The 20,931-nt window shown below is 47.1% G+C and overlaps 1 long non-coding RNA gene across 1 annotated transcript in view; it reads right to left on the minus strand.

The window, feature by feature from the left end:
* Positions 1 to 701: 701 nt before the first annotated feature.
* The window catches only part of LOC129382507 (uncharacterized), a 243,240-nt gene continuing 223,010 nt past the window's right edge, over positions 702 to 20,931 (minus strand). Inside the window, exon 3 of the long non-coding RNA XR_008610600.2 lies at positions 702 to 820. This is a non-coding gene — a long non-coding RNA (uncharacterized lncRNA). The remainder of the gene's footprint in view (positions 821 to 20,931) is intronic.

Genomic DNA, 20,931 nt, shown 5'->3' on the forward strand with positions numbered 1-20,931 from the left:
ATTACATGACGCTCTATGCTTGCCTCTGGTGATGGATAGCGTCTCCTTCTTTCATTGCCGTAATTTGAGGTGGTGAATCAGATAACTAAAAGCAGTTCTTCAGTATTTACACGCTTCTTAGTTGCGTATATGCACGCATCAAATTATTTCCATGTTTACAAAACGGACTAACGAAAATTTTATGTTATTATGTTTAGAACTTAAACGTTATGTATCCAATTCAATATTCAAAGATGATTTTTTTTCTCGAACATTTGTATTTGATTCGATTAGAAAATTTCATTATTCGAATGCCCCTAATAATATGATACATGTAAGCGCTGTCCACAATAGCGCGTCCAGCCAGATCAGCCAGCTTGTAAATGAGACAGAAGTGCAAAGTGATTATTTCTGGTGCACTCTGACAACTAATATAAATAAACGAAGTAACAGCGCGTCGCCATGATTCAAGTGAACAAGGGAAGTGTTGTGTTCAATGAAAGTTCAGCTGTAAAGATTACAGCGTCACATATTGGTATAAAAGGATCCATAGCGCAATGACAATGGTCAAAATTTTTTAATAAGCTAACTAAGCTAAACAACAAGCTCGTACGCTGTCTAAGGTGATGCACCCTTATTTAGTGGTTGGATATTACTGTGCAGAACTTATAGGTGCCGCCTACGGTTCTTGAACCATAGGACTTTGTACTTTATATGTAAACTTCGTAATATTCGATGCAATCTTCTGCAATATATAAATCTGAAAACTGACCGTGAACTTACCTCTTCTGTGGTTTCGCTGAGGAGGCGGGGGTAACACTGCACAGCATTCGCTGTCCTCCTGCGTCATTTAGAAACGTCTCCGCTGGCATAAATATTTCTCGCTGTAGACAACAATGTATCTTGTTACCCTTTATATAAGAAAAAAGAAAAACGAATCTTAGAATATTTCGACCATTCACGCACCCCCATAAAAACTTTCTACGCCAGCCAATCGTGGTGTTGGACATACTTCCAAAAGCCAGCCGGCTAAAGGAGAAGTTTCATTGATAACAGATTCATAAGTTGGAAGATTCGTAACGCGACGTGATTTGAACTACTATTGTAATCGTCTAAAATGGAGGCGTTTATGCTTTAAGAATGCCTGAAAATGAGCAATAAATTGGTTACTGATGTAAGTTTAGGTTGCTGCTTCTGCTTCCAGTGCTCATTCTTATCACGCGTGGTTCCTTGAACGAACTTGAGGCTCTTGCGAAAGTCATCGTCATCTTGGCAGTACATACCGGGCGTTTTAGGATGAACTTAATGTAATTCTTGAGAGTGTGTCCGAGATGAATTTGTTAATTTTTCGGCAAAGCTTACTCGCGGCAGTGGTTGCTGTAGGAATTGTGCGATAGTCGTAGGTGTAATTTCGTTATTAAAATAACTGTCACTACATTACTCAACACACACACACACACACGCACACACACACACGCACACGCACACGCACACGCACACACACACACACACACACACACACACACACACACACGCACACACACACGCACACGCACATGCACACACACACACACACACACACACACACACACACACACACACACACACACACACACACACACACACACACACACACACACGCACGCACGCACGCACGCACGCCTTTAGTTGTCCACAAGAATGTTTCTCCCTTTTCTTCATCCTTGCCCCTCCAGCCCTGTATGCCCCATCGGATACATGGACGACACATGCCATCTCCTTGCCGGCCTATGGAGCGTCCGGTGGACTTTGTCGGTGGACCAGCTAAGCCCTGGAGTGAAAGACTCCCCTGACTCCACCATGAATTTTAAGGGGGAATGCGGGGCTAAAATCACAATTCACACACGCAAAAAAAGAAAAACTTACGCAGACCTAACGCACTCGTTGGAATCTATGTGAAGTGCAATTTGATTGAAGCAGTTAAGTAAACAATTTACACCCAAGGGCGATGCGTACAATTGTGTTTGCTTTCATCCTCTGAAACGTGTAATCTCGTGCGATATTTATCTTTATTCACCACAAAAGGGAATAGACTCATGAATAATTTTTTTTTTTTTTTGAGGGGGGGGGGGGGGGGGAGGTTCTCTATTACACCGCTCACAAGGTATGCAGTATGTTTTGTTTGTTTGAAAACATCCTTGAAAACGTCCTTGAAGACGTCTGTTGAAAACGTTTCGAAAGGGCACTTCCACGTTGGACTATTCGTCTTCCACCGGAAGTGAATGGCCAGTGGGGCGTCATGGTGGGATTACTAGCTGACAGGAGGAGGATGCACGAGCTTGGCGCCTCTGCTGTTGCCCTGATGGTAATGGGACTATTTTCTCCGCCCGAAAGAATGCAAACGGCAAACCAGGTGGATGCACAGTGAGAGACACCCACGCAGCGATGTCATGAGGCCGAAGGAGATGTATGATGCTTTAGCTATCCTTCCCCTTTCCCCTTTTTCAAGTGTAGGGTAGCCAATCGGGCATGTGTTTTGTCAGCCTCCGTACCTTTCCCTCTTCGCTGCTCTCTCTCGCTTTTCGAGGGAAGTGCGAAATGTATATAGCTACACTTGGCAGTTCTGCACCTCTTGTGCACATACCCATTCTGCAAGGTTGGCGTAGAATGGGCATACGCCTAGCGGCACATACCGAATGGCCAAATAAAATAAAATCGAGTAAATCAAATAATTCGTTGATTTTAATGGGCTGTCCCATTAACAGGTCCGTGTGCTTTAGAGATACTTGTGAGCCGACAGGTGATGTTGCTTACCGTCGCTTGGAGATACCCATATTATTTCCTGCATTTGGACTAATTGCACAATTAGTCAAATAATTAATCAAATCATCAAATCTTATTATTCGGTTAAGAGTGTCGATGAGATTATTGTAGAGCAACACGAAGAGCTCCCGATACAGCTTTCTGTTGCTCGATACGCGTTACATAAAAGTGCCGTTCCGAGCGTGAAAGAAGCCCGCGAATACGCGCAAAGTGCCTCGAGCGGCCAGTCGCGCGGCAATTTTGCGTGTATTCGCGGGTTTCTTTCACACTCGGAAAGGTACTTTTATGTAGCACGTATCGAGCAACAGAAAGCTGTATCGGGAGCTCTTCGTGTTGCTCTACAATTATCTCATCGACACTCTTCATCTAATTATAACGTTTGATGAGTTGAATAATTGTTTGAATAATTATGCAATTAGGCGGAATGCAAAAAAAAATAATCCGAGTATCTCCAAGCGATGGCAAATAAAATTACCTTGGTTCGGTCCAGCTACGTGGCATTTGCATATTTTCAAAGTTTGGCTCAAGTTACGTGAAACACCCTGTATATGCGTACAATCTTGTCTGACTTCACAGACGCGCCACGCGCGGACTTCGCGGCGCCGCCGCTAGATGGCGCGACCTGTTCAGTGAGAATAGGAACGAGCCTAAATGCAAGCGACTTGGATGTAGGCTTCCTAAGTGGGAATCGAGAGAGAGGACATGCCTGGCTGCAAACACGTCTCTTACACGACGCGTTTTGGCATTGGCAAAAAAGGTGTGTCGCCACGTCGCTGCAATGCTAATCTCATAACGTCGACATTCGTCGTGAGGTTGGGTTCTGCCGCATTATTTTCTTTTTTCGCGCTCTTTAAGTTTACTCAGTATCATGAAACAGCTCGTTCAACAACACGTGTTGTCCTCTTGTTCTTATTGTGTCCTTGTTCTTTCTTCGTCCTTCAAGCAGAAAGACCGTATCGTGAGTAATACTCCATCGTTAAATTCTCCAACAGGCACACACACAAAAAAAAAAAAAAGAATACAAGAACAGTGCAGGGCCTTTTCAATTTCTAAAGAAATTCTCGGAATGTACGTTATCAATTCACTTAGTTTTGGAATCAACGCAGTTTATTGGACGCTTTTTCTCATAAATTCATTCGCTGCAAAATTTGGGAATATCCCGAGGTTCGAGATACAGTGATCCATAGCATTTCTTGATGCTTTCGTGTCCAGACTATACTTTGCCTCAACATCTCCATGCAGTGGAGCGAAGGCTAGAACTCTTGTCGGTCAATCAATTTCGAAAGTCGGCCGCGTGTTCTATAGAAGGCGGGTATACGGCTCGCACATTGTTTTGTGCTAATCGTTCCGTGAAGATCTCATTTCATTATCCCAGCGAGGGCGATCACATAACTTTCAGCGGAGGAGTCCCTCCTTCTGGTTCTCTTTTCTGATTAACTAACGCGACCGGTAGTCTTTGCTGCATTGCACGGAGTAGATGAGGGAAAGTTTAAGTATACGCGAAATCGGAAATTTTCAGCGGGGGCACTTGACGAAACATTACATGGAAAATTTCGCCACACTGTGCTCCGCTTCACGCTCTCCCACCATGGAAGCATCTGCACCGGGCAAACGTGAAACGATGACGTCACAAACGCTGTCGACACGAACAGTTCAAACGTGGCCGCCTCGTCAAAGCTCTGCTATAATTACGAGAGAAAGAGAGAGACAGAGAGTGAGAGAGAGAGGGGCGGGTATACGAACTCGAAAATATCCATTTGCGCAAGCTTTTACCGTTACGCAAGAGCTTGCTCTTTTGAAGTTTCTGATTGCCCAAGGCGAAGCTTTAGCTCAGCGCCGACTGCAGGTTCGTCAAGCCGAACGCATTTAATCGTTGGGAAACACGTACGGCTCCCACAAACGAATGCACGGACCCTGGGGAACTGGGACGGTAAGTTTCGACGTGTGCGAGTTGAAAACTTTCAAGGGTGTCGCAGGCGGCGCCGTTCGACCTTTTGAAGCGTCGAAGCGGGAGAAGTTTTCCGAAAGGCATGCTCGAACGCGTGCAGTCGCGCGTGTGTAGGCGAAGAAAAAAGAAAAGAAAGAGAAAGGAGCGCGCGTGTCCCGTTATCTTCGTTCTCCACAAACGCATGTTGCGAGTTGAAAGCGTTTCGCGTCTCAAGGTACTCCCTCCCTTATCGCCTCCTTTCCCTGCTGTGTCCTATCTTCTCTCTCTCTCTCTCTTTCTCTCTGTTTTAGACAGGTTCTACAGTCTCGGCGTGCGCGTCGCTGAACATCACGGAGTTTGATTGATGGTGGTGCTGCAACCGTGCTAGAACTGTTCACAACATATGGTTTGTTTATTGTGTTACGTTTACGTCACGCTTTATGCTTCCTTTTATTTATTTATTGATTTTATTTCCTCTAAATCGCGCGCACTTGGCACCTCGTTGAATTGACAAAAATGTAGGTCCAAGTCTTAAAATAATTTTTCTTTACTTCAAACGTGTTGATTGTAGCTGCAACGCACACAACAAGCCCCATCGACCAGTGCAAGGAGATAGAAACGGTGCCGCAGCCGAACAGAGCAAAAAGTTGTCTTCACCGCGTGATGAGTTCTGCGGAGAAGCGTCGTTATGCGCTGTGGAAAAGCGGGTTTCCGGAATTATACAGATTGATTTAATTTTCTGAGCGTTAGCGTGAATAACGCTCATTTCAAGCACAAAATGTTAATACGCGTCCCATCTAAATACCAGAGAAAACTTTCTCACGTATTTGGTTACGTTGAAAAAATCTACAAAAGCAACTGTCACTGTCTTGCACCTATACTGACTCTCGGGCACTTTGAGTGTACTTGAAGAGACGCACAATGCTTTAAACAGTTGATACACGCACTTTGGAGCACGCTTGACTTCTTCAATCTTTTAGTATTTGTCCGCGTCTAAAATTTCAATATTCCACGGTGCGCCTGCCTGCCTGCCGTCGTGTGCAGCGTCGAGTGCAGCGTTAAAAGGCTGGAAAGCAATTTGTTTTGTTAAAATTAATACAAGGAAATGAAAAGACCTGTTTGCTTCTTTAGGCATAAAGTATCATTTATGTGACCTCCTGCACCTTTCTTGCCTGCTTTGCCTATCGTGATCAGAAAACACTAAAGAACGCGAAATGAAGCCGAGGACTCAGATATGAAACGAATAAATAGGACAAACGAAAGTGCTAAGGAAGATGAATTATCTCTTGAGAATACATACGATCGGGGCTCACCTTGCCGTGCACCGGGAGAATCGTGCGAAGCGACTATCATTTCCGAAGATTAAGATTCTTGGCGTCAGTGCAGGTAAAACCAATGCAAGAAATAATGGAAGCGTTGCATATTACAATGATAAGACTACTCCGTAGTTAGAACACGACTGAGCGAGTCAAACGCGCAGTCTTTGCGTGGCACTGATAACATAGTGGACATATGAAGCAAGGTCTGGCGCGGCACACCTGAAAAAGTGTCCTCCATTACGGTGCGATATCCGCGTGTACCCTGCAGTACCAATAAAGGGAAAGCGAGTTCGCGTGTTGTGCTTGCAGCGTCTTTTAGCACATAAACGGTTTTCTGTTAGAGATGAATGAGTAATTTTATAGAATAAGATACCCAGCTTAGAAAAAGAGATGTTTATCTCCGATGTGGACGCGGTGTCAACAGCTACGATGTGAGCACGCTAGAAGCGATTGAGTGTTCTGTACGCTTTTGAGGTCACGGCAGGGTCGTACTTCTTAACGAAGAGTTCGCGTCCGGTAATGCGCATTTTATTAACGAGACAAGACGGCTATAGTCAGGGCTCTACGCACGTGTAATCGCAGTGGACTGCTCACGGAGTCAAGATGATAAACAAAGAACGTCCCCCTGTTAAACATATTTGTGTTGTAGCAATGTATAAGAATTCAAAGGTGTTTCAGTGCAAATATTATTCTGAGCACCCCAAATCGCAGCGAAATATTCTTAATCGGCTGCAGTTTTGTTAAAGTGCAAGGAACTTTGGGCGCAACATTTAATTTACTTCTAAGCTTCACTTTTATCCGAATAACTATAACTCGTTGAGCGATAGGCTAATATAAAAATAGCGTAGCTAAGTGGGCAGACCTTCACGTATATGCAGGGTGTCCCCGCTAAAGTTAAACAAGCTGTTGAACGAAACAAAAAAATCAGATTAGGAAGATATGGTCCAAGATACGATTTAAGACATACGGTGTTCGGTTGTCAGAGGTCGGACGATCGAATACCGTTGGTTTTATAAGCGTATATCACAACGTGTTTTCTGATCTTTCTTCTTTTTCGATGAACAGCTTGGCTGACGTTAGCTGGGACACGCGATATAGCAGGCCGTTATCACCACCTATGCATCTCTGGTGGCAGTTTATTTATGTTAAAAGGAACCGGTGGTTACAAATGCAAAGGGCAGTCAAAAAAAGAAAGACAGACATTTTTAATGGCACTAAACGCAATATCACGAAAACATTGCTGACACACAGTCACTGTCGCGAAGGGTTGCACAATACTGAAGTGGTGAGAGCTATCACTTATAACGAGAAAATATAACAAAAAATAAGTACGCGAAATTGGGTATCGCTTCGTCGGTGAAAGCACACGCGCCGACTTAGTATTCGCTCACTGCCGTCAGGCTAAAATAATGCCGTGTGTAATTTATCACCAGCGCTAAACGTTCCGTTCGCGCGTTCGGTTGAAAGCGTATCATCACTGGCAAATAATAATGCGCCAAAAAAAAAAAACGAAAACCGCCTTTTTCTTCGTTTATTCAACACGCTATAGGGAAGCGGAAACCAGAAGGCTCCCAATGGCGGTGCGGTCACGTGTTTAAAGATGGCGGCGCTCCTGAAGCGGCGCTGTAAATGGCCCATAAAAGCAGAGGGAAGACCTAAAATCAAATTGTTGGGAACTGAGCCTTAGCTTACTTCACTCGTTTCTACATCATTCCTTATCCTCATTTCGCGCTCATTAATTCTTATGAGAACGATACTTACCAACTAATGGAGCAAGGAATAATCTTAACATACCCGCCTTGATATTGCCATTCGCACGAAGGTGATTATCTGACAATTCTAACGCGCTTCACAAAGCGCCGACACTCCTTCCTATGCCTATTATTTTTTTCAGAAATGAAGTAACTAACAAGAGGATTGAAAGCGAAAGAACGTGCATAATTTTTTTTCCCGTATATACACAAGCAAGAGTTCTGAAGCTATCGGCAATCTTGACAGGAAGAGTTAACTCGGCCTCGCTAAAATCAGTTCTATAACGGATAGCGCAACGCATACTCTACCGAGGTTCGCCTTTATTAACGCGCCACCCCCGCATCCCGAATGAATCGAGGAGAAAGCGAAGGAGGCCTTGCCCTACAGAAATAACAACACGCGAATCAAAGTTTGGATCGCCGAGTAGCGACGACCCACGTTTGGCGGCATCGCGTCTCATCGCTCAGGAGCCAGCCGCCAGCGCTATACATTTCGTTAACTAACCTCCCCAGGGCTGGGGAAACACTGACGATCCAAGCTCACACGCACCACTCAGCTGTTTACCGCTCTATAACCGCTGCATTACGAATACGCGTTCTTCGTTCGAGCATGCTTACAATGCCGGAGCTCCGGAGAAAGAACCGCGTCTGAGTCTCGCGAACGCGCAGACACTCTGTATGCGCCAACCCCGAGCGTCTAAGCATCCTCTCTCTCTCTCTCTCTCTCTCTCTCTCTCTCTCTCTTTCTCACTGCAGAATCGTAAGCGGTAGGGAGAAGGAGGAAACAGTCGTGCCACAACCTAGAGAAAGAGGCCGGAGGGAGTTTAGCTACGAGCCGCGGCTCTGGAATAGTATAAGAGTAGCGGAGGGGGGGGGGGGTAGAGGAGGAGCTTCCCCCCCCCCTTTCAGCCCCCACGCAGTCGCTGGGGAGTTCTCCTTATCTCGGCAGCCAGACGGCCGACGACGCCACAAAGGAAGCGGCGGCGGGCCCCACCGCCAACGCGTGCCTCGTCGCGTCCGCGTGTGCTTGCTTCGGTTTGCCTGCGTTGCCGGCGGTGAACGCATTGTGCGACGCGCGCGCCGACGCTACCCCGAATGCTAGGAGAGAGAGAGAAAAGGGGAGGGAGAGAGACATGGTGCAGCCCGCTGTTTATACACTCGGTTTGTGTATTTGTTGTCTTTTGTCATTTGTTTGTCTTTTTCCGCATCATTTCGGTTTAGGGCAAACCGTTGAATCGGAACCAGTGGCGGCAGCGTGTTGGTGCGGTATACATATGCGCGAAATGTTTTCGAGCTCTGAGAAAAAAGAAACAAAAAACGCGGGTAAATGTTTATTTAGAAGCGGCGCGAGATTGGATCCACACCCGAGGAATCAAGCCGGCGCCTCCAACAGCTCTGTGTGCTGTGCTCCCGCGCAAAATAACTACGCTGGTGAACAAACGGGGGAAACGCAAACTATACGCCTCAGATACTCTATGTAAACTGTATAGGAACCGAGTAATATCCGTGCGAGGACAATACAACGTAACGTCTTACCCTAGCGACAAGGCCTTTCGCTTTTTTTTTTTTTTTTTTTTTGTCTGCGCACGTGGAAAGGATGAGTTGGAGGAAAAGATGATGTCGCCCCACGTCTTCCTTTCCCGACTTTTTCTTTGTTGGGTATACTTGTTGGATAGATTCGGCACAGCAAGCATGGGTTTCTTTACGATAATACCGTTTCTCGAGAGGAATACTCGACGGTCATGGTCATGGCCGTCGGTTACACTTTGAGGTGGAAGCCGCTCAAGGATAGAGAGAGGGAAACAGCTGGATGGAAAAGGCAACGTAAATACTGAAACCTGTTGGAACGTGTCAGAGACTACTAAAGGAAGCTGACGAAACCTGTAAAAACCTGTGGAACCATGCTGAACGTGTGTTTTGCAGCTGTCCTGTGCGTGCCACAGTGGAAGGTGCTGACTTCTGTGCTGTCAGTCACCGAAAGGCCATATATTTTTTGGCCGTCTTGCGTGACGGCACGTCAGCAAAAGCAGCTATCGATGGTTGTTGTGCACTGTTTGCAGCGAATCTGTCTAGACTCGACAATTTAAGGAAATCACTACGGTAAGTGGGAACTGTACATACGCATTCATTCTTCCTGTCTTTGTCGTCTTTCATTATTCTTGTTTTCGTCCCATTTCCTCTCCTTCCCCGCCCCTTTATGGTGCAGAGTAGCGGGCCAGATCATACTAGTTCCGGCCGACACTTCTGCCTATTAAATAATCATCCACAATGCCCCATCCCCCCTTTGTTGGCACTTATTGGAACCGCACGAAATGCCACGAAACGTCAAACCGCCATATTAGCACATATTCCATCATGCACAAACGCGAGACAGCGAGGAGAGATGAAGTTGTAAATATGGCGACCCCTGGTTGAAGCAGGTGGAAACACGCAGTATTTCTCTCCTGGCTATAACTGAACAAATGCGTTGCGCCGCAGTTTATGGGTGTCTGTGTAGAAGTGACACACAGGATGTTATTGATGTAACCCTTAAATGGGCTCCGTAGCCTATAATTGGCTTTCAGTAAGAACGCGTAACCCTTATACTGAACGAAAACAATTGAAATGTCAGAACGACTGCCACTGTAGCCTCTATCTTTAGGAGTTATTGCCGCGTAGAAGTTACAGGTTACTGGGTTTAGGGTGTATCCGTACCTATAGGAAGCTATTGAAACCTGTTGTAACTAATGGAACGTGTTGCGCCTGGTATAGGGTGCAACACAGTCATGTACCGCGAATGGTGAAGTGTTTGCGGTACACGTGTTTCGCGCAGGTGTTTTTGGACTTCGAAGAGTTTCGCCTCAGTGCACGAAACGTGGGCACACGGAATTTCAGCGTTACCGTCGGTTGCGTCGCAGTTATCGGAATAGCGTGTTCGTATTTCACTGCAGTGTCCTCGTTGCGCACATAAGGAACTGAATTGAATAGTCACTTGCTACCGGGCTGTAACAACGGATGCATCACATATACGTGCTGGATTTATAAACTACACTGGTCTCTGTGCAATAGAACTATTCGAGTCTCTGTATGTGCATAAAGGACAAGCGGGTGTTTGTAATCTTTCAACAGAAAAAAACAACTCATGAGCCATTCCACTCTGTGAAGGTGGCATCATCATCATCAGCATCAGCATCATCCTTTATGCCCACTGCAGGACGAAGGCCTCTCCCTGCGATCGCCAATTACCCCTGTCTTGCACCGACCGATCCCAACTAGCGCCCGCGACACAAAGGTGACAAAATTTTGAACAAAGGTACGAACATGTTTATCGTCCTTATCGGTGGCCATCGTGACGATAGGTATGGACACACGTTCTCGTATCTCCTCTGTTATGAAATGAGTCCTTCACGTAAGACAATGAATACTCACACCCCCTTAAGCAACGGTTAATACCACCGTAAATATAAAAAATTTAACGCGGCCTCCCCGTTAGGACGACAGAAAAATGAAATTCTACGCTGGAATGATGAGCGCCAACGGAGCCAGTTGTGGAAGAAGACGATGCTCAAGCCATTGCTGATGATGCTACTTGTGGATGATGATGATGACGACGATAGTTTCCTTTTGCCAACGAATGGCCCATACCCCCTTAAGCAATGGGCTTCAACGCAGCCAGCTGCGGAAGGAGACGACGACGACGACGAACGCGTGAGCAGTGGCACGAGCGCGTTTACGCGGTTGCGTCGAAGGCCGCCAACGAGCTAGTTCGCGGGTTGTTCGCGGACGACGGAAATGCCTTCGCTATATACAGCTTCGCTGCAAAAAGCGATTAGGCAGCAGCACAAGCTGTAGTCTTTGTATGTGATTCACGTGGTAACCGTTCCATATTATCGAGGCACTTGCGACGGCTTAATTAAGAGATACTTGCGAGAAAAACATGGCCAGCGACAGCGGACCCTCTGGGAGAGTTCATGCGTGTCGGGAACAGCGGAAGGTGTTCTGTGAACCAAATTGATTAGCTCTAAAGACACGTGACGTCACAGAGAGAACTTTCTTGAACTTGAGCATCGATAGAAAAGAGAGAGGGGGTGAGGGGGCAATAGCGAAGCAGATCATCTCTCGCTTCCTAATGGCGGCAGCGCACGCCAATTAACATCGGAGCCGGGCCATTTGCGCAGTTTACTTTCTCTCCCCCCCCCCCCCACCGCCCCCAAATTCAAAACCAGCTCGACTAGTTCGAGCCCCGGTGCAACGAACGCACAATATTCATCGCAGCACTCCGCCCGCGCGCACCGACCGTTCCATCGGTCCATCGTCTCTGTCTCTGCATTATGCACAGCGCTGCGCGCCCTGTCAACGCTTGTCGAACGGGGTTACACAGGCGCGACCGCCGCGTCGAGGCGGAAATAACGATCCCTGCCCGGGGCAGTGCCATCGCCGCGCCGCGCGACATTATAAATTCAACGCGTTTGAGGAAGGAAGCCCAAAGCTGAAGCCGCCACCACATGCAGGCCCGCTGAACAGGTCGTGACCAGCATCCATTGGCGGCTCGGTTCGGTATACGATCGCCGTATATAACGACTCGGGCCTACGGCTCCGTCGACGAAGAATCGTCTGCTGCTGCCGATGGCGGGTCGTCTGCTGTGCGCGTCGCACTGCCATCAGCACCGGCGATCAGAGCGCGCAGGCGCGCGAGCATGCAGCCTCGGCGGTCGCTAATCCGGCCGCGATCTCTCATAGGTTATGCGACGTGCGCGGCGTCGCTGCTGGTTGGGAGCCTGTATACCAAGCCGCTGACTGTGTCGCGGCGAGCGAGCGAGCGCACTGCTTTGTGTATATAAACGGTTCGACGCCCCGCGGAGCTTAGAAACAGACAAAAAAAACAAACAACTTGGAGCGAGGTGAAGCTGCAGAGTGGGGCATATATATGCGCGCGCGGTATAACGAGCGTACGACAGAAGAGAAACCGTGTGGCATTCCCCCATCGGGCGCGACGATCGCCGCTAGGGGGCAGTTCGATCGTTTCTCGGTGCCTTCGAGTGGTGCCCCATAAGTAATGGCTCCTTTCAGGTCTCGCCATTAAATGTGCGGTTGGTTCTAGCGCTACTAATGTGCACCTATACGAACGGCCCTTGTTTATCCTCGACGTCAATGGCCACTTTAGGACGCGCTAATTTCTTTTTTCCCGCTGCGTTTCGTAGACGGTGTGCGTGTTCCCTTTGACAAGCGTACCTTAGTTACGCCAGCGCTCTCATGTGTAGGCGCGTATGTATCCTGGTGTGTAGGCTGGCCTTTGAGGTTGTCGCACAAGGGCAATCTTTCGTTTCGAATGCCTGGTTGGTTAAGGTTTCACCCGGAGTGCGGCCATGACCGTCGTAATTGGGCGTCGGGTGGCGTCAGCTATAGCGTCTGAACCAATAAGCACCTTCCCTGTCGCCATTGGTTAGGGGGACCCTGGCTGACACGCCTGTTACGGCTGTGGTGTAAATAAAAACGCAGGACTAGCGCTACAGCTGAGTAATAGTAAGTGGCTGAATTATACGTTAGGGCCAACGACGGGAGCATTATAACTCATTCACGCTATCCTTCAATCAACGATGCCTACATAGCGATTTTCCCACTCAATTTAGCGCTTTGTGTGTGTGCGTGGGTGTTTGTGTGACTTTAACAGGAGGAAATGGAATTTAGCGGGCAGCGAACATTTAGGTGGTTTGTAAGGGCATGATTTTTTTTTCTCACCATGGTTTTACGTGCCAGATTTTAACGCGACAGCGTTAAGGGTCCCGTGTAAAAGAAAATCAGGCATCAGCGTTCGGCGTCCAGCGTCGTCTCGGGAATAATCGTTCCGAACCACACATACCCAAGCACGCAGGCCCTCCGTGTAGGGCAAATAAGTTACTGAAATAAATGAATTTTATAAAGTAAAATGCGTCAGAAAACTCGTAAAGTACGACTTACACACAACCTACAGACATGATGGCGTCGGACTGTAAGTTGAATATACGAGAAAACATAATTCTCTTACGCGGAAACTCGAACACAAACCTCTTTTAACGCGATAGCGTTTTCCAGCTGCCGTTTCTGTCTGTCAGTAGGAGCGGCGCGGCCAGCTCGGTTCCTTGCACATAATCAAAAAAAAAAAAAAGGGGGGGGGAATCGCAAAGCTAGCTTTCGTAGATATAGCGTTCGCCGCCAGCGCTTCCCGGTAAACATTGCGGCTACATAAGCTGAAGCTGCCGGGAAGCGTGATAAGCACTCGGGGATCTTTGAATTTGCTATCGCGTTCCAATCTTAAACGCACTCCAAATATAACGTCTCTTATTACGAGGTACGACGCAGTGGGTGACTCCGGATTAATTCTGACCACCTGGAGTTCTTTAACGAGCAACTAAATCTAAGTAGTGACGACTGTTTTTGCATTCTTTCTCTATTTACAAATACTACGTGCTGCCGCGGCCGGGATCGAACCCAGGACCTCGATGCAAATCATGTTGCCGAATCTCTGGAAGTAAAACGATTAGTGGTTATTGGATACATTCTGGTGCTCTGGATGTAAGCACGCTGTCTACATACGTACTCTTTAAGGTAAGGAATGTAATTTTCGTTGCTACTAACAAAACTTCTTGCTCAGGATTTAGGCGATTGCTTAAATCCTAAGTAGGTCCCATTTACGTACATGACGTTCAGAAGTTGCTGCAGGTCAGAGTGCGAATGAAGAGCGCATTTTCTTGCGATATTTCGGAGGGTGCGTCCGAAAGGTAAAGCAGATGAATAATTATGTACAGCGCTTCTTTCTTTTTCTTCTTCTTTACTGCGCTTCTTTAAAGCTTGCGAAAGGTACTCAAGCTACATCACTACAGATGAATCATCTGTCCAGGCGGGCATAATTTGCAAGAAAAACCAATGTAATTCATTCATTAATTAAACTAATCATATCGTTTAATTTCTTCATCACAATCTTTACGGCACATGTTCATTCTGGAAAGTTGAAGGGCGGCAACAACGTAAGAGTATATATGCTTCCGAGTTCCTGCATTCAAAGATGGCCACGTGGACCGAAATACACCGGCGACTGTGCGTGTGTGTGTGCCTCCTTCTGGTCCTGTGCCTTGGTTTCCACTGGTTCCTCTTTTTCGCTTAATACACGAACCGAAATAACCGGCGTCAAATTATTGGTTCAGTTGGCCTGGTTACGCGTGCGGCATCGCAAAGCCCGGTCCCCGGTGAGAACACTGTGACGCGCCCCGAACAACGGCGTTTGCGTCTTCGGCCAGAGGCGCAGCGTCTCAAAACACTAGCTGTCGCTATAGGGAAGAATGAGACAACGCTCGCCATAGGCCACCTTGCCACCGTGTGGCTAGCGCACGATGGTAGGGCGTGGTACCACTGGTATCGCGGCCACCGCGCGGTGGTACTGATGTAATACCGTGCGTTTTCTTCCCCCGCTATGTTAAACTGCACTATCTTCGGGATCGGCCCACGAAAACGGTTAGGTAGCATACACACACACACGCGCTACACATATACACAGATACACACTCTTCTATAAGCCTTCCGATCCCCTAAGCATACCACGTGACCGGCTTCCCACGCCATCACACGCATACACTTCTTTTTTTCGCTTTGAGACTCCTAGTGCTAAACCATTAAAAACAATACACGTGCACAACATGACGAGTGTACAACAATTTGTGAGTTATGTGAAGCCTGAAGGTATACGCGAAGGAACAAAATTAAACGCCGATCGCGGTGGCGGTGCAAAAAAAAAAAAAGAAAGAAAAAAAAAAGAAAGCGCGCGTCTTTCTCATCGCAAGGCGTCAAGTGGGCAGACGGAGCACGCCCATATACTCAAAAAGGCGACGGCCCGCTGTTACCACGACAACGGCATCGATTCCACGCTCCTCAAGATGGCCCTGCCACGGCGCTGCCCGTTCAGCACGCTCTATTCTTCTTGCCTTTGCTCGATATTTCGCTTTTGTCTGCGCAAGTAGTATCTGCACGGCTTATCTTTACCGATCGTCTTCGGTGCGGCGTTCGGTGCAGCCTATAGTAATACGAGTCCCCAATTGCGTGGCTGGAAATGTTGGTTCCTGAGCTTTATACGTGCCGACAACTTAGTTCCGATAGAGCTACATTGTAAACGTGTGCGTCTTTGTTTGGTGCAAGAATGTGGGCTTGTGCCCACAACCAATGCTTTTAGTCATTGGTTAGCCTCCTCCGCTAATAACTGTGTCCGGCAACAAGATTGGTTCGGACTCGCTCACGCGGACAATTCTGGTGCTTTGTAAATACCGGTACTGTTCAATACGAGATTATTCGGAAAGTACCGCTTCTCAATGCAATAGCACTGCACAGGACAGTAACCGACCTGTCGTTCTCGATGTCGACGCAAACTGAAGCGTATCGACCCGGCATGTAGTATTATCAAAAGGCGTTAAATTAAGACAAAAGTTTAATAAAATTGGAGGTTTCATGTACCAGAACGACGCTGCGATCATGAGGCACGCCGTATAGTGGAGGACTACGGATTAATTTCGACCCCCTCTGGTTTCGTCAACGTACAGCCAAATCCGAGTATATACGAGCGTGTTTTTCTCATTATTCCGGACCCATCGAAATTTTGCCGCCGTGGCCGGGATGGAACCTGCAACCTTGAGGTTGCAGCAGCGAAATGTCGTTTAGTCACTGCTACCGCGGCGGCATGTAACCGGCGATCCTGAAACCACTGCACAATCGCGTAGTCCTGACCACGGAATAAAATAAACAGGAACGCCTAGTCGCCCGATAAGGCGTCCCAACTTGTGGTACGGCGAGCCAGCTGTTTTGTGACTCAAATCATAGAGATGGCGCGGAAGCTTGTTACCAGTGCAGAGTGCTGCAGAGTACTACACCACTTAATTCGGTGAACGGTGGCAGCAATGACCCAATTTAGTAAGGACACACCGCGGACCCACAGGAACATCGGCTCACTTTTGTTTTATGCTGGAACTACGCTTAAAAGAAAGGCGATTTCTTTAAAGTTATGGCCGTGAATGTAGTAGCATGCAGACTGGATTTTGTTCTACATAGATTAGTTATCTCAGTGCCCGCAAGCATCATCACAAGCCAATAAGGCCGCTATTCGTCCAGCCAAACAGCGCGCTGTTATCGCCTTTACCTCCGCCAGTATAACTGCGACGCGTATACTTTGGCCATAGAGTTCCCAACAACTACTATCGGGAACTGTGGCGCTACTGTCTACTGGAGCAGCAGGCAGGGCAGTTCAACCTGCATGAGAATGATGGGTATAATATACATGAATTTGCCCAAACTTTGTCCTTCTGGCATTAAATGGCTTGGTGACTTCGCAAAGTGACCATTTTAGGAAGCGTCATCATCATCATCAGCCTGGTTATGCCCACTGCAGGGCAAAGACCTCTCCCATACTTCTCCAACTACCCCGGTCATGCACTAATTGTGGCCATGTTGTCCCTGCAAACTTCTTAGGAAGAATACTGCGTTATATATAGTTAAGGAAGCATTATTAAAATTGTCAGATGGCAGGATTCGAACAATATCTGGCGCAGAAGCCCGATATTGAATCGATTACGTCATGGACGAATCGACAAGCGGAACCACTGCAATTAGCAGCGATAATGCGTGCTTGCAGAATCTTATTTACCCTTTGCATGAGACAAAAAGTGTTAAATTGCTTTGAAATTTAGGCCAATTTAGGCTCAAGTAAAGCGTAATAAACGAAGCCACGAGAACGTCTGAAGCCATAAGCACGAAGATAAGAGAAGTCTATTGTACTACCTATGGAGGAAAGAAACACAATAGGAGAGGCCCTGACGTCACGTTTTTTAAAAATCGGAAGTGCAGCCATGTTGGTGTACCATCTCCCTCTGCGCCTCCAATCAGCTCGCCGGAGCAGATAGGCGCGAGCTTTGAACTTGCATTGCTACGAGCCGCCGGAAGTCTGTGGGGCTGACGAGCATCAGCACAAAGCCTACGAAACTTCTGTAAGAGTTTTAGTGAAGCAGACGCACTCCTGTACTTTTCCGTGGCACGCTCAAGACGACGACGAAGACCCGCGCCGTGATTACTTGAGTGTCTCTGTTGCTGGCTGACACTCACACTCGTAGACCCTAAACACAACTTTAAAGTTTACGCACCACACTCCAGAGTCAACTTGTCTCGCGAACAGGATGCGCTGGGAGAAAGACACGAACCGAAAAAAAAAAACAAACTTATCTTACTTTTCAGAGGCCTATAGAGCAGCAGCGAGAGCTTCAAGAGCGCGGTTGCTATGGCAACATTGATGTTTGGCACACCAGTCCCACTGCTCCTTTACGAAAAACACCACGTGACTTCTGCCACACACTCTTCAACTGATGCGCGCTAGACGGGACCTCTCCTACGCGTTCCTTCCTGCACGGTACTACCCATCATTCCTATGGTGGCTGAACGATCGCAGTGGTAGAGCTCCCTCTAGTAATTGTAGGAAATTCCGTATCTTTGGCGATACAATACTTTTGCAATCTTTGAAATTGGCTGGTCATATTTTTTGCCGCTGAAGACGCAATCGGAAAACGCACCGCGCAATGATATGCCGTTTCGAGCGGCGACAATAGGAAAAGCGCATACGGCCACTTAAGCTTTTGATAGCTAAAGGGGACGGCGACGAAGTGCTTCTTTTGTGGAACAGTGGATTGCGCCATTTCAATAGGGAACAAGAACAAGAACATGATTGAGGTAACCATAATCATCATCATAATCATTATCATCCCCTTCTCTCTGCTTTTCTGGAGTTTTCACTGCTGTTGTGGGGTCTGCCGCCTCACATCTCGCGGTGATGGATGTGTAACCTCTCGAGGCCCCGTCCGGTTCCGATTTATCAGCGGGAATCGCTTCGAGGAAGCGAGGAAATACATCTATCAACAGCGAGGACACTGAGCTGTACTCCATATCAGCTGACGAGTCATCGCAAGATGGTTTTCAACCTGTCTTGCACCGCAAAGCCAAGCAAAGGATCGTCAATGCATCTTCGGTGTCAAGTTCGTTCATCGTAAAAACTGCCCCTAAACGATGGCCTCATACTTTCCTGTTTGTGCCACAGGACTCTAATGGCAATCTGCGCGTCCTCAACAGGCAAGCACTGTCCTTGTTTCTCGAGACCACTGTACTAAACGAGATCAAGAATGTGAGGCTAAACACGAGGAAAAACGTCTTGGCAATCGATGTGATGACCCCGATCGCGCTGAACACTGCAGCACATAACGCAGCTGTGCAACAGAAGGGTTCGATCCATTGTCCCAGCGGATGGTACTACCATTGCAGTACTACCATGGTACTACCATGATACTGCCATTGGTACTACCATGCACTATGGGGAAGTGTGAAAATCAACGCGAAAGGCAGAGATATGGTATCATTCGCCTGCGACAGCGAACTCTGGGTTTTAAATGACGGCATCCTACATTTTTACACGGCTCCACATAGAGCAGCAGTCTTGGCCTTTGTATCACGAAGTGTCGTCAGGCGTACTGGATGGTTTACGGACATTGAAACGCACGGGAGTGACCATATTCCCCCTTATGTCAAGATCAGAGGAATGTCCTCTTCCAAGTCATCTGATGCAATCCAAAGCGTGGACTGGTCCAAATTCCAGCCTGTTATTGGAAGATCTATGGCAACGTACTTTACTGCATAAGTTGGAAGACTCAATCAAGAGCACAATGTAAGACAGTTCTCGTAATCTCATGTGCTCTTCGAAATTAACGGAATGCGATATAGAATTCGAACGACTTCGAATAATCCGGCGACGTGCAGAACGTAGCTACACCGTGGTCCTGATACCACAGCACAGTCACACCAAGAATGACAATAATTGTGGTGCTTGATCACGCGCTTTGCGCGTCGAACTACATTTATTCGTCTGCTGTGGCACTGACGGTAACACTGGTACGTAATAACTATACTGTGGTATAGACACAAATGGCCTGTGTGTGTTGTTCGAAGTTTTTTTTTAAATTTTAGACCGTGTGTGACAGTGCTGTTCCACCTTTACAAATGTTTTATTGAAGAAGCGAACATTACCTGTGCGACAAATTGCAATGTCCAGATAGCTAATTAGAAATATTCACTAATTATTTTCGTAATTGCTCATGTCGGGGCACATGTTGCAATTGCAGAATTGAAGCTAAGCCGTATGTTCGCTTGAGTCCGCATACCTTTAGTGCAAATCAAATCCCCCCCCCCCCCCCCTTTTTAACGGGAAGTGGTAACGTTGCATACGCCATCCCCGCAAATGCCCTGCCATATAGAAACCGAGCCAAGACAGAGTGCTGGATTCGCCGCTGGCGCTGCTCTTGATCAAGTGGCGTGGACCGTTCGGGGAATCCTGCGACATCCCATGGAGGTGGCATTCTCTACTACTTGCAGTTTGTGAGAGTGCGAGTTTGTGCGCGATAACGAAACTACTGAAACGCGAAAGCTAGGGTGGCGCAGAGTGGAGAAAACGAAACCTTGCGACCGCCCCAATCACTGTCAAGGGTAACGTCAATTAGCTTTTTTTCCCTAAAAATTACATAGAACTGGGCAAGTGGCGTTTCGTTTCGTCAATGAACTTTTTATTACGAGTCGTTGAGTATTAGTGACATAATTATAATGACTAGTGTCTCGGTCATTGGGCTAGTACTTGAATGTCATGGAGGAGTCTCTAATCATGTCCCGAGTTTACCTTAATTTATCGATTACTAAAGCTCTATTCGTGATAATATTGACGCCTTAGACGTTCTCGAGCACTAATCTATCACTTTAGCTTGACTTAATGTTTGCCTTCAGTGTCCCTTTAATTGCGTTTCGACATTTGCGATTCTTCCAGTTAATATTTTACCAAAAGAGTGCGCCAAACAGTTTGTAATTATCTTAATTGTAAGGCCAGTGCTCTTTGTTAGCAGGTTTTGGGGGACGGATATCTCAGAAGTGGCCTTGGTCTTACGATTTCTACCACGCATACAAGCCTTTATTACTACTCGCCTTCAATTTCGCAATTGGAACATGTACCTAAAGACAACACTTAAACAGTTAATTTATAATAAATATTCTCAACTAGTTACCTGGGCATTGCGATTTTTCATACGTTTAACGTCCATGTATTTAGGTAATTTATGTGAACAAGTTGACTTGCGCT

This window comes from Dermacentor andersoni, chromosome 6 (assembly GCF_023375885.2).
Source record: "Dermacentor andersoni chromosome 6, qqDerAnde1_hic_scaffold, whole genome shotgun sequence".
NCBI lineage: Eukaryota > Metazoa > Arthropoda > Arachnida > Ixodida > Ixodidae > Dermacentor > Dermacentor andersoni.